Source organism: Aedes aegypti, chromosome 3 (assembly GCF_002204515.2).
Source record: "Aedes aegypti strain LVP_AGWG chromosome 3, AaegL5.0 Primary Assembly, whole genome shotgun sequence".
Lineage (NCBI taxonomy): Eukaryota > Metazoa > Arthropoda > Insecta > Diptera > Culicidae > Aedes > Aedes aegypti.
In genome coordinates, this window is record NC_035109.1 from 270,394,436 (window position 1) to 270,409,480 (window position 15,045).

At 34.4% G+C, this 15,045-nt stretch overlaps 1 protein-coding gene across 1 annotated transcript in view; it reads left to right on the forward strand.

The window, feature by feature from the left end:
* Positions 1-15,045, forward strand: part of LOC5577230 (Ig-like and fibronectin type-III domain-containing protein 1) — a 643,389-nt gene that overhangs the window by 198,696 nt on the left and 429,648 nt on the right. The window lies entirely within an intron of this gene.

Here is a 15,045-nt window from a genome sequence, read left to right on the forward strand (position 1 = left end):
ATTCAAAAAGCTGCACAGCAAAAACGGTTCGTTCGATTGTTAGACAACTAAAGAAACAAAGTTAGACAACTAAATAAAGATTCCAAAAAAAATACACACAGTAAAAAACATTTTTTTTGCATTAAAAAACATAATTTTTGACACAAAAACTCAAATATCTCAAAACCCTATCGGAATACCAACGTATTTTTTTGAGGGACGGTCCATTGTATTAGCTATCTACCATAAAAATTTGGTGATGGTAAACCAATAAACAAAAAAGTTATGACATTTCAAACATGTCACAATTTTCACATTTAGCAGAAAAAAAAAATTTTTTTTCGGTGTAAATTATTACGGGAACCGCAGTTTGTTGCTGATTTTATTGTTAAGGGCCTTGCGTGAATTAAACAAGTCGTTTTCATGTATTCATTAGTTAAATGTATATTATATGTATAAATATTATGTATATGTACAAATATTATATGTATATGTATATATGTATAAATTAAAATGAATTAACAGATTACACGAAAATAAAAATTTTTTTTACCAGGATATTTTTTTTTAAGAGTATGATTGATGAGTTTCTAAATGTTATATATAAACTTTAAAAGTTTTGGATTTGGGTATGCGTTATGAGATCATGAAAACATTTTATTAATACTTATTTATTTATTTATTGTTATTCAATTTTTTTACAATATCGAACACTTTTGCATCATTATCAGTACAGTTCGAGTATAGTTTTGCTTTAATTTTATTTTCTGACAATAGAATGAAACAGTGAAATTTTTGGGTTCCTTGGATCGTTTTCGCGTTATTATATTGCTCGCTGAGCTCTGATGCCGTTAATTCGTACTCTTCAGTAGTAGTAAAACAAAATGATAATTTTGTTAAATCTTCTTCTTTTCTGCGATTTGCCCAATCAAATAGTTCTTTTGCAGTTTTAATTGGATGCTCACGTTCTTTGGCTAAACTTGCTCTTGTGGCCATGCGCTTTATGGTTCCTCCAATAGCATCACAAGGACCTTTGCCATGTGACGTAGCAAAGAAATGCCATTCTGCATCAATTCCGTACTTTGATTTAAATTGACATAGGCTCGAAAAATTCTTACGGTTTTTGTACTGCGATGCTGCTCCATCAGACATGAAATATATCTTTCTGATTTCTTTATCCTTATCAACGCGTAAAAAGTAAATCATTTTGGCAATGAACAAATTTACAGATACTGAGTCGTGTCTTAAATCTTCGGAAATTACAATAAAACTAAAATGTTCAATTTGCGTACTTCCATTGAAATAAATAACGAATGGATGAATTGTAGCTTGTTGTACGTTCCAGTGATGGGACTGCACTTCATCTTGCAATACAAAGCTATAGTTTTCAGAAAAATCACAAATGACTAAAAATTCACCATCTTGTAATGTATTTTTCGTATTTTTTAAAAAGCGGGATTGCTCTGTTTTAATAAAGTCGTGAGGAATTAAACTTTCTAATTTCAAGCAAAAAATGACACAAACTCATCTACAGGTTTTACAATAGTTTCTAGGTCACACCTATCCGTGGTCACCCATTGCTCAAATGATAACTGATCAATATAATTTTCTTCAAACTCAGCGAATAAAGTATTTTCCAATGATGAAGAATCTGGACAATCCGAACAAGATCGTAGATAGCAATTTGATGTTGTATTTTCACACAAAAGACTACCAGTTAACATTTTAATATCCTTTGATAAATTGATTCTTTTCAAACTATGTAAGATTAGGTTAATATTTTCGTGTGTTGTGCACACACAAACATTATGTGTTCCTGAATTGGATAGAAGCTTGCATTGCCTTGGACGAAGGCTTGCAAATGAGGAAAAACCTACCTTAATATTTTCGTTAATTTCCTTGAAGCGTGTATACGCTTCTTTCAAAGTAGTCATCATTAATCGTTTTTGGATTGCTTGACGCTTTCCATCTTTTTTACAGATACATAATCTTTTTGGCCAGGCATAGCTCTACTTACTTCATCGTCTTCAAAATATTGAATTATTTTTTCTTTTGTCTCATCTGTTAATGAAGTACTCGACCTAGCATTTTTGATTGCAAGACAGTTATTTTTGAATTGTTTTGCCTCTTTTGCTGTATTTCTATTGGTTTTGAACTCATTAATGGCGTCTTGAATAGACCACGAGCTTGGCAGCATCGACAAAATCAATAATTTTTCTTTCCTTGTCGTGGCTAGATTCGAGAACCTTTCCTTCATATTCATAATTACCTCATCGTAGTCTGTATTTTCCACATCCTTAGGTCAAATTTGTGAAATATTTGAAATGTCATAACTTTTTTTTTTATTGGCCATCACCAAATTTTTATGGTAGATAGCTAATATAATGGACCGTTTTCCCTCAAAAAATTACGTTGGTATTCCGATAGGGTTTTGAAATATTTGAGTTTTTGTGACATAAATGATGTTTTTTAATGCAAAAAAAAAAATTTTTACTGTGTGTATTTTTTTTGGAATCTTTATTTAGTTGTCTAACTTTGTTTCTTTAGTTGTCTAACAATCGAACGAACCGTTTTTGCTGTGCCGCTTTTTGAATATTTTTGAACCATTTTCACATACACCCTTTTGAAAAGTTAGTCGTGACTCAACTTGAAGATTTGATATCGGAAAATGACGATTTAAATGGAACTGAAAAACTGTGCAAAGTTTCAGATATTTTTGAAATGGTCGATCAGAATCAACTTGCATGCCTCCGTGGAATCCCTCTGTAGTGAAATCCTTTACAGAATTTGTAGGAGATCTCAAGGGAAAAAAATGGTGCAATTGGTCCTTCGAGCTGGATCCGGGACATCAAGTGTGCGTTTTACCATACTTTAAACGCTCCCGCGCTATCATCCGTGAACGGGAGAATACCGTCGGTCATGGTAAATCGTTAGCGATGGACATGAAAAAATTGACCCATGAAAGAAAAACGCTCGACTGAATCGCGTCGTTCAGAATGTGAATACTTCTTCTTCTTCACTGGGACAGAGCCTGCTTCTCAGCTTAGTGTTCTTATGAGCACTTCCACGGTTATTAATTGAGAGCTTACTATGCCAATGACCATTTTTGCATGCGTATATCGTGTGGCAGGTACGATGATACTTTATGCCCTGGGAAGTCGAGAAAATTTCCAACCCGAAAAGATCCTAGAATTCGAACCCACGACTCTCAGCTTGGTCTTGCTGAATAGCTGCGCGTTTACCGCTACTGCTATCTGGGCCCTGTGGATACATTGAGGCGGAATGAAACTGTGGAGGACGTTGAGCTCCTTACAGAACTATATAGTGTGGATCAAATCTGGGCAACATAACTTGTTATGCATAAGCAGATGTTGAAGATTTGTGCGGATGACAAGGAAAAAGAAATTTTTAAGCAGTTTGAAGCCTTTGATAGGCACATTGTGGTCGTGAAGCATAGCCTGCGAAAGCAATTCGTGATCAAACGTCAACATCCCACCGCAAAATCGCTAGTGTTTGGAGGTGATTTATTTGCCAAATAACCTCCAAAACATCACCCCCAAGTTAGTTCTAATAACCTCCGTTATATGAAATATGGTGGCGCGTCGATCGTCGCAAGTTTATCGTTAAACAGTCAATAGGGTAACGACTGTTTATTTCGTTCTTAATCGCTAACAGTTGGCGCCAGCGGCAAAAAGTACAGGCAACAACCATTCGAACATTCAGTTTCTTTCACCGGCCGCCGAGCGACGACACTGTTGTTTGTATTCTTCCCACTGATCACGCTACGCTGGATTCTCAAATTTCTCAAACTTTCAACACAAGCGCATGGAAGAATGGTAGTCGGAGAACTGTCAAAACGTATGGAAAATAATGAAAAACGAAAATTACTTGCAATTTGGAAACTGGATCAAAAAAGTAGTGATTAGAAATCGAGTGTAAAGTGAATACATAACTTTTTGTGTTTAGTTCATCTTCCGTAGAGCTTTCATTGCTTCAGGATTTCGTTTTTACTACCACTTAAAAAGAGCCATCTATTGCCTTTTCAGTTTTGAATATCGCCCTATTGATGCTTTACCGCATCGGGACCTCAAGTTGCCCCGTATGAATCTGCTAATCTTCAGCGGAGACATCCTCGATTGGCCTTCATTTTATGATCTGTTCGAAAGCACCATTCTCCGAAATCCTTCTCTGCAGGACAGCCAGAAGTTGTTTCTTAAGAACTAGCCTGGCCGGTGAAGCAACATCTCTCGTGTCCCAACTAAAGATTGAAGACGCCAATTATGCGCCCGCGATAGCGAAGTTGAAGGAGAGGTACAACAAACCGCTCAACATTGCGGCACAGCACATCCAGCGATTTTTGGCCCAACCTGCAATGACGTCACCTACTGAACACGATTTACGCTCGCTCCACGATTATTCCGAATAGGTCGTTCGTGCACTTAAGGCAATGGGAAGAGAAGATCGGGATATTTGGCTGCGGTACATTCTGGTGGAGAAATTGGATCCCGATACAAATCAATTGTGGTGTCAAAAGAAAGCTGAGTTGGAGGATGATGAGATCACCCTCGAACGTTTTTTCAAGTTCATTGACGCTCAGAGCAGTGCATTAAGTACAGTGAGAGTCGCCAAAGTAAATGGAGTAAATTTCTTAAAAAGTATTTATAAAATCTTAACAAAGGGTAAAATTCTTGGTTGATTCTGCAGAGGACATATGGATAAACCCCTGAAGAAATTATTATAAAATTTCCCTTCTGTCATTAAATTTTGAAACCAAATCATGAATCGATGTGGAAATTCAAAATCGGCAGCGCAACGCTGATCGGCGAGTGGTGAAATCCTCGGCAAAGATCTCGGAGTTATTTTCAAAAAGTTTTCTGAAGAAAGTTTTTGTGAAGGGCTTTCGAAACAAATTAAAAATTTTCATGATGAAGCGAAAACAAATAGCGGCAGGCTCCTGTGATATGAGCGATGGAATCAAGACCAATCGTAATAAGTTAATTTTATGCAAGAGCGAAAAAATTTTCATGCGCAGTCGAGGATGGATTGTCAACTGGTGAGCTCGTTTCATGCTTACGATAACACATTTTCATCCTAGCAACGTTGCGTTTATGTATTTTTTGAACAATCTATAGATGGCTCGTCACTTCAGGTGTCCAATGCGCATCGTACCTTCGTGCTGTGCGTTCACGAATTCTCTCTGCTCTTAGAAGTTTTCTTAAAAACTACCTAAGGCAATACAACAGTACTTTTCAGTGCTAAAACTAAAAACGGTACTTTTCAGTGCTACTAAAACAGTACTTTTCAGTACTATTTTCTACTATTGATCCCTTCACGATCCTTGTTTGGACCCGTGCCTTCGATTTTTCGTTGGACCCGTTGGCGAAAGCTAGCGGTGGTAATCCTTCTTGGACACAGTCTTGGGAAAAAACAACCTCTCGAAGGTCACGTCTTCTTTTGTTTATTCACTAAACATGGGGCCCAGATAGCCGTAGCGGTAAACGCGCAGCTATTCAGCAAGACCAAGCTGAGGGTCGTGGGTTCAAATCCCACCGGTCGAAGATCTTTTCGGGTTGGAAATTTTCTCGACTTTCCAGAGCATAGAGTATCTGCATACCTGCCGAATGCAAAAATGGTCATTGGCACAGTAAGCTCTCAGATAATAACTGTGGAAGTGCTCATAAGAACTCTAAGCTGAGAAGCAGGCTCTGTCCCAGTGGGGACGTAATGCCAGAAAGAAGAAGAATGGTATCAGCAACAAACAAAAGGAAGGGTGAATTACTGAATTCACAACTTCCTTCCAAAAAAGTGGGATTCAAAACTGTCACTAAACGTGGCCAAGGACGTCTGTCCAGTGAAGGAAGATATCGGTAAGTTCATATGCGCCAATTGCAAGGGCAATCATAAGTCCAATTTTTGGGACTGCCCTTCGCGAAGGAGAGTCGTCGAGGCTCATGCCAGGCAGATGAAAGATAATATCGAACAATAATCATATTTCAGTTAACGATCGCTTGATTAGGAATGATACCCATCAAGAAGATTAAAATCATGCTCATTCACAAACTAATTTTAATATTATTTGTTATGGCTATATCGGTCATGCGACTCAAAGGAAAAGGGAGCCTATAGAAGATTTTTTACAAATGATGAAATGAATAGGTGGATAGGCGTCGCAAGGCAGCGACAAGATTGAAATTAATTAGGTGGTGAAAATTGAGCAAGCCATAGGGTAACCAGTAAAGCATCGAAGCGTCCTGTATTCTACCTAGCTTCTCTACTGGAGAAGGGTTGGCTCAAAGTTTTGAGCTTTGCTACCAACACAGACGAAGGCAGAATTTTATTTGATGAGTGCTCTTCAGGTTATTTCTCATTTCAATACCCTGATAGCCCTACATGTTTTTCCTCTTCTAGAAATCCATCTACGATTGATTTGGTCTTAACCGACTCTAGTCATCTTTGTAGCCAACTGATTACTCATGCTGATTTTGATTCTGATCATGTCCCTGTTACATTTCAAATATACCATGATGCGATTCTCAATCCTATCAGCTCCACTTTCAATTATTTTCGAGCCGACTGGAATATATGTACATTAGGGTGCCAATGGAATGTATGGGAAAAATTTTGCCATCGAATTTCAAAAAATGGTAGTGCTCAAAAGTTTTGTCTCCTCGAAAAAAGTCCCCATGAAAAATTTGAGCTTAATCGGACTTCATTAAGTGGACCCCCAAAGCGGTCAAAGTTTGGATTTTTTGACCCATGAAAAATCTCCAAATTTCCGAAATCGAAATTTTTTTTTGATGTCTTAGAAATGCATGAAACGTCGAGATCTGGTGTTATTTGGGAAAACTTTTTTTTGCAAAAAATCGACCGTTTGGGACTTAGTAAATTTTTGAGTTGGGGGAGTGAATTGAATTTGAAAGGAACAATTTGAATTCAATTGCTGAGAAATTCAAGGCAATAGTATTGAAACATATCCTATATCATTGTTGGCCATTGAAAGCATATTATATGTGATATTTCATTAGGGTGGTTCATTTACTTTCCATTAGGGTGCTTTTCATTGGCATGCAACTCTTCGTTAAGATACATTTTCATTAAGGTTTTCTTTTGAATACTTAAAATAAAACGTTCCAATAACAATAATCAGTGAATTCAGTAAAGCACAACTCTAACTGCCATAATCAAAATACAGATAAAAAAGGAATGAAATAATTTTTGACGTATTCAAATTATGACAATAGCTTAATGGGCGACAATTTTTTTTTCTTTTTTTTTTAAGGCACTCCGTGCTTGTGGCCACTACTGTGCCGGAATCAGTTTATCTCTATCTTCCTACTATCTTCCTACTGTGCCGGAATCAGTTTATCTCTATCTTCCTTACCGATACAGTTCTATTTTTAACTAATCTATATTTACATCTGCTTTCACTGGGAATTGAATCCATGACCTTCCGCTTATGAAGCGGAAGCGTAACCTCAAGGCTACGGACCCCCCTGATGGGCGACAATGAAGGGCAACAAAAGTGTTTAGTTTATATTTTCAAAAGAGATTCTCAGTCTTGGGCTCCTTCATTCCCGAAACAAAAGTACGATGCCTTCTGCTTGCTATAGTTAGGGACGTTCCGATACTTCCGATATATCGGAGTATCGATATTTTGCTTTCGATATTCGATATTTTGGTATCGATATTTCCTATTCAATATATCGGTAGTATCGATATTTTCTTCCGATATATCGTACATTAATATAAGGAAAACAATTGTAGGGTTTTCTTTATTCATAATTAATTTTATGTACCGTAAATTCGGATGAAATTGATCGGTAGGGTGAAATTGATCATCATGTCACACAATTTTATTCTTACAAAAAGAACACCAAAATCAATCAAACTTGTAGTGAATGAACGTTGTTTGTCTTAACTATTGTCGAATTGTGTGTTGTGAAGTTTTTTTTCTGTTAATGAACATTTATTTCTATGGAAATAATGTAGAAATGCAAAATCATGTTCGGGCGGGTATTCGAAGACTTCCATGAACTTCTAGTTCTAAAAAAGGATTTGAACATGGTACCATTCTCAAAGCTTGTGAGTTTGCTAAATATATATTCCCAAAACAGATTTTATCATCAAAACTTGTACCAAATTGCTCATTTTGCTGAAATAATTGAATTTCTGTTAGATGAAAATTCCTCTGGAAATTGCCTACATTGAGGCGTTTTCTGTTGTATGTTGAAGCTTAATTATTTAATATTTCCATAAATATTCATTTGTTAAGAATGTAAAAAGCATATTCGGATTCAGTGAGCTCAAATTAAGTAAGTTGAGTAGTTTTCGAAACTAACAATTATTGTATTGATAAGTGATCAATTTACCCCGATTTTTTATTTTAGAGATAATTTTTAACATTAAAATCACATTTGTTAGAAAATTTCGATACATGAGCTAATAAGACTCACCATCGTACTCGTTTTCCTGAATAAAGTTGTTGGGCATAGACAACAGTATAGAAAACAGATCAGAAATATTGTCAAAAATGATCAATTTAACCCGAAATTACGGTATTTAAAAATGTAGTTACCATTCGAATTACTATACTATAATGTATCTTAACAGAAAATGTTTATGTCCATATCGGTCAAATTACCAATAATCTTGAGTATTCAAAGATTTTATTTTTCGAATCTTAGAAAACTAAACGGCAGGTCTCTAAGCGATTTAGGAATTTTGCTTTATTTAGATGTATAGAAATTGTGTAAATGTGTAGAAATTTACTTCGGAGTTTCTTTTTGAGTTTCATTTGAAATTTGTTTTGGAATTTTCTTTGGAGTTTCCTTCCGAATTTCTTCTAGAGTTTGTTTCGGAATTTCCTGTGTAACTATCTTTGGAGCTTCCTTCAGAATTGTATTCGAAATATTATTTGGACTTTCTTTCAAAGCATTGGAATTAACTTTGGAATTTCCTTCGAAATTTTCTTTTGAACTTTCTTCGGAATTTCATTTGGACCTTTGAAATTTAGTGCGGAATATTCTTAGAAATTTCCTTTACAATTTTCTTTGGAATTTCTAGTTTTTTTGAGAATTTCCTTACAAATTTGCTTTGGATATTCCATAGAGAATTCCTTAGAAATTTTCTACGAAATTTCCTTTTTACTTCCTTTTTTCATTTCAATTTGCTTCAGGATTTGCTTTAGAATTTTCTTTGGAATTTCCTTAGAAATTCCCTTTTGAATATGCTTTGGATATTTTTCAGAATTGTCGTCGGAATGTCTTTAGAAATGTGCTTCAGAATTTCTTTTAGAATTTTATTCAGTTTTTTTATTTTTTTTTCGGGATTTCCCTTATATTTTGAAAGTTTCCATCGAGTTTCCTTTGGAATTTCTTTTAGTGCTGTGATTTTTTTTTTTCGAAATTTCCTTAGAAATTCCTGTTTGAATTTCATTCGGAATTTGCTTTGAATTTTTTAATGAAATTTCATTCGGAATTTCTTCTGGAATTCCCTTTGGAATTTCCTTTGGAATTCGCTTCGGAAGTTCCTTTGAAATTTCTTGTGGAATTTCCTTTGCAAATTCTTTTAGAGCTGGCTTCGGAATTTCATTTGGAATTTTCTGCGAAATTTTCGTCCGAGTTTTCTTTGGAATTTGCTTCGGAACATCCTTCAAAAATCCATTCGGATTTATTTTTATGGAGTTTCCTTTTGAATTTGCTTTGGAATTGTTTTCGGGATTTGCTTTGGAATTTCGTTTGGAATATCTTTTGGAGCTACCCTCGGGATTTGATTTGGAATTTTCTACGTTATTTTCGTCGAAATTTACTTTGCAATTTGCTTCAGTATTTCTTCTGGAGTTTCCTTCGGAATTCCTTTTGGAGCTTCATGGTAAATTTGATTCGGAATTTCATTTGGAATTTCTTTTGAAGCTTTGAAATTATTTCGGAATTTTCTTCGGAAGTACCTCTATAATTTTCGTTTCCTCTGGAATTTCCTTCGGAATTTTCTCTGAAATTTCCTTCGGAATATCCTCTGGAATTTCCTGCAGAATTTCCTCTGGAATTTTATTCGGAATTTCCTTTGGAATTTCCTTCCGTATTTCCCCTAGGATTTTCTTCGAAATTATCTCTGGAATTTCCTTTGGAATTTCCTCTGGAAGTTCTTCCGGGATTTTCTCTGGAATTTCCTTCAGAATTTTCTCTAGAATTTCCTTCGGAATTTCCTCTGGAATTTCCTGAGAAATTTCGTCTGGCATTTCCTTCGGAATTTTCTCTGGAATTTCTTTCGGATTTTCCACTGGAATTTCCTTCAGAATTTCCACTGGAATTTCCTTCGTAATTCCCTCTGAAATTTCCGTTAAAATTTCCTTTGGAATTTCCTTCGGTATTTCCTCTAGAATTTCCTCTAGAATTTCCTCTAGAATTTCCTTCAGAATTTCCTTCGGAATTTGCAAAACTAAATTGGAAACATCACTGAGGATCAATGCTTGATCTCTGAGATGAGTGCATCTGAAATCACGAAGTAGCAAGCGGATTTTGTATGAGACGAGGACTCCGAACTGGTTCAGCTTAGTGAAGTGTTGCATTCCGAATGAAAATCACGCAAAACTTTTCAAAAGGGCCTTTCTAACAATGAGAGGCTTTCTAGAAAACTCTTTTGTTGTTAACTAAGTTGCCTCTACATTTTTCGTCGAACATTACGCAAATATTATGTAGTAGTCCATACCATAATCTTTCGGTCTGTAGATATTAAGGTTGAAATTTTTACAATGACACCATAATTAAGGAAAGTGGACGAGACTTTTGCGAGAAATCATGGTTTCAAACTATACGAAAAATGATGCACCCTAATGTAAAATGAGAGAAACTCCCTAATGAAATATGTTAACAGTGTCCTACGATGATGTCGCATATCAAATGGAACTAGAGGCGCATGAATTCAGAGGAATTTAAAGCCTCTCAAAACAAAAATGAAGACAATGGCCTACGATTATAAAAGAGGTGTTAAAATACTATTGTGCTAAAAAAAAAAGGATAAAATTCAAAATTTCTTTATTTTTTTTAATTTTCGGCAAACACCGATGGAAAATAAGTGAGCCACCCTAATAAAATATCACGAATCTAATGAAGAAAATGCCCTACGATGATGAAAGAGGTGATAAAATACTATTGTTTTTAATATCCCATTCAAATTATGATTTTTTGACAGAAAGGCCCACCCTAATGTAAAATAAGTGAATCACCCTAATAAAATACCACATATTAAATGTTGAAAATGGCTTACGATAATGTGAGAGATGTTCCAATACTATTGTCTTCAATATTCAATTAAAATTCTATTTTTATTTTTTTTTTATTTTTTAACAAAAAGGACCACCCTAATGGAAAGTAAATGAACCACCCTAATGAAATATCACATATAATATGCTTTCAATAGCCAACAATGATATAGGATGTGTTTCAATACTATTGCCTTGAATTTCTCAGCAATTGAATTCAAATCGTTCCTATCAAATTCAATTTATTCCCCCAACTCAAAAATTTACTAAGTCCCAAAAGGTCGATTTTTTCAAAAAAATTTTTTTTACAAATAACACCAGATCTCGACGTTTCATGCATTTCTAAGTCATCTGGTATCAAAAAAAAAAAAAAATTCGATTTCGGAAATTTCATGTACCTCCCCTTTGGAGATTTTTCATGGGTCAAAAAAGCCAAACTTTGACCGCTTTGGGGGTCCACTTAATGAAGTCCGATTGAGCTCAAATTTTGCATGGGGACTTATTGGCACCCTAATGTACATGAAACATATATTGACTCTTATCTTGATTTTAATATTCCTTTACAAACAAAACTTGATATTGACAATGATCTTGAAACTTTAACAAATTCCATTATTGAAGCCAGGAGCATTGCAATTCCAAAATGTGAAGTAAAATTTGAATCCGTGATTATAGACGATGATCTTAAACTCTTGAACCGTCTTAAAAATGTGACCCTGGCTCTAAGCCCTTTTGGAAATTATGTACCGGCATTGAAAGAGGAAAACAAATTATTGCTAACTAATTGCGAAAAAGCTCAAAAACTTGCTATGCAGTTTAAAAGCGCGCACAATTTTAATTTAAGACTTACTAGTCCAATTGAAAATCAAGTTACGTCAAGAGAACGTTTTCGAAAATGCCTGTGAGACTGATTTGGAAGAAGTGAGAACTACTATTAAAAAATTGAAAAATATGAAAGCTCCTTGCGATGATGGAATTTTCTACATCCTCATCAAGAAACTTCCAGAAAGTAGCTTATCATTTTTAGTTGATATATTTAACAAATGTTTTCAGTTAGCATATTTTCCTGACAAATGGAAAAATGCTAAGGTTGTTCCAATTTTAAAACCAGAAAAAAATCCTGCAGAAGCTTCTAGCTATCGTCCAATCAGTTTGCTTTCCTCCATCAGTAAACTTTTTGGAAAGGTTATTTTGAACAGAATGATGGCCCACATCAACGAAATTTAATTTTTGCCAATGAATAGTTCGGATTCCGCCATGGACATTCGACCACTCATCAACTCTTACGTGTAACAAATTTGATCCGTTCCAACAAATCTGAAGGCTACTCTACTGGTTTTGCTCTTCTAGACATAGAAAAAGCATTCGACAGTGTTTGGCATGAAGGTTTGATCGTAAAATTAAAAAACTTTAATTTTCCAACATACATTGTTAGAATAATTCAAAGTTATCTGTCAAATCGTACACTTCAGGTTAATTATCAGAACTCCAGGTCTGAAAGACTTCCTGTAAGAGCTGGTGTTCCTCAAGGCAGCATTTTGAGACCAATATTATACAATATTTGCACATCTGACTTACCTGAGTTACCTCAGGGATGTCAAAAATCCTTGTTTGCGAATAACACAGGCCTCTCCGCCAAAGGACGAAGCCTGCGTGTCATCTGTAGTCGATTGCAAAAAAGTTTGGATATTTTTTCTTCATACTTGCGGAAATGGAAGATTTTTCCTAATGCTTCCAAAACTCAACTTATAATATTCCCGCATAAACCAAAAGCTCTTTATTTTAAACCTTCAAGTAGACATGTTGTCACGATGAGAGGGGTTCCAATAAATTGGTCAGATGAAGTAAGGTATCTAGGGCTCATGCTAGATAAGAATTTAACTTTCAAAAATTCCATTGAGGGCATTCAAGTCAAATATAATTAATATGTAAAATGTCTCTATCCTCTTATTAATACAAAATAAAAACTTTGTCTTAAGAACAAGCTTTGAATATTCAAACAAATTTTCAGGCCAGCCCTATTGTATGCTGTATTAATATGGACTAGCTGTTGTAATACCAGGAAGAAAGCTCTGCAGAGAATTCATTGGTATAGTACCAAAGAGTTACAAAGAATATCCAATGTTGAAACATTAGAACAAATTAATAATTTCAGGCAAAAATCGTTACAATCTTCTATTGCCACGATTAATGCGTTATATGTTAAGGTTAGGTTAGGTTAGGTTAAGTAAATTGAAAACGTTTTTTTTTTCTCTTATAAGCAGGTGAAATCAACTCACCTGTAAGAAATCTGAACTGCAACGGCAAATGAAATGTAATATGTTGTTAAAAAAATGGTTATAAAATCTTAAATTTGTTTTACCAAATTAGGATAATAGTGTTGTCTAATAAGGACTGTTCATTTTATAAAGTGGACAATTTGTTTATGCTATATCTTTTTTATTTATTGATAAAATCGTAATCGGTTTTCTGTGTATCGTGGACCTATTTTTCTAAAATGCTATGAAAATATAAAATCTTTGAAAATGCTTTTGGTTGAAGAGCTAAATAGTTTTTCCAGAAACTCTTAAAAAAAGCTGTCCGTCAAAGTTTAACATTATTTTCCGCAAAACAAAAATCCTTATTTTTATGAACAAATTGTATGTTTGTATCCTTTACTATTCTACTAATGGTAAAGCTTTAAAAATATCAATTATATTCCACCATTCTATTACACTAGGTAACTTTAGTGATTTACCCATTTATGGCCAAATTTGCTGATACACCATCCTTTCACTCCCAGCAAAAGAGAAAAGTAAAAAGCATGTTCAAAACTAGTTTGGATTACTCAAGAAACTATATTAGTATAAACGAAATCTTAATCGTGAGATTAAACTACAGTCTTAAGTATAAATTTTACTGTTTATGGTAGTTTTACTAAAAAGTCTCATACTTTTAAAATCATGTACGCATATTTATCGATCTACAGCAAATTGTAAACAGTTTTCTCCGAATTTTTCAATTGGTAATCTCAGAATAACATATTATGAAAATAATATGTGGAAAATAAAATCGATTTTATTACAGCAGTGTTGCCGATTTTGATGATTGTCAATGTACTTTGATAGGTCTTCTAAGAATAAAACAATTGTGTTTCTGTTGTGCTTTGAATGTGACGTGGGGACTTACTAAGTAATTCTATGAAGGCGTAAGTTATTTTTCATATTAATACTATATTAGAACTTCCGTCAGGACGTACTTTTACACAAAAAATTCTACTCATATCAATTCCCATCAAATTTAAAAAAAAATTTCTTCAAAAATATACGGGAAAATTGATTTTATTATATCTGTAAAATTGTTGCTCCAAAAATAACTTGATTTTTTCCATCAGGCTTTTGATTGATGATGCTTTCGAATAACAAGCCTTTTTTGAAAATAGAAAATATAAATTATCGAATTTTTCAGCCAATTTCTTACAATCATTGATTTTGATAACCTCAAAAAATCGACCGATCTAATCGTTGTTCCATATTCGTGTGAAATTTAATTATTTTGGAGAATTTTTATTATCACAACATTGTACAATACTAGTCGAACGATGTGCAAAAAACCGATTGAAATTTCATTGATTAATAGGAAAGATACAGCATGCACAAGGTGTCCACTTTATAAAATGAACAGTTTTTAACACAGAACACCTAGATATATGAAATGAATGTAATGTTTGGAATGATACTAATGAAGAAATTAAAAAAAATACAGGTGTCTACATAGAACCTTATTTCTATTTCATAAAGTTTCAATTTACACATACCTCTTTTCGT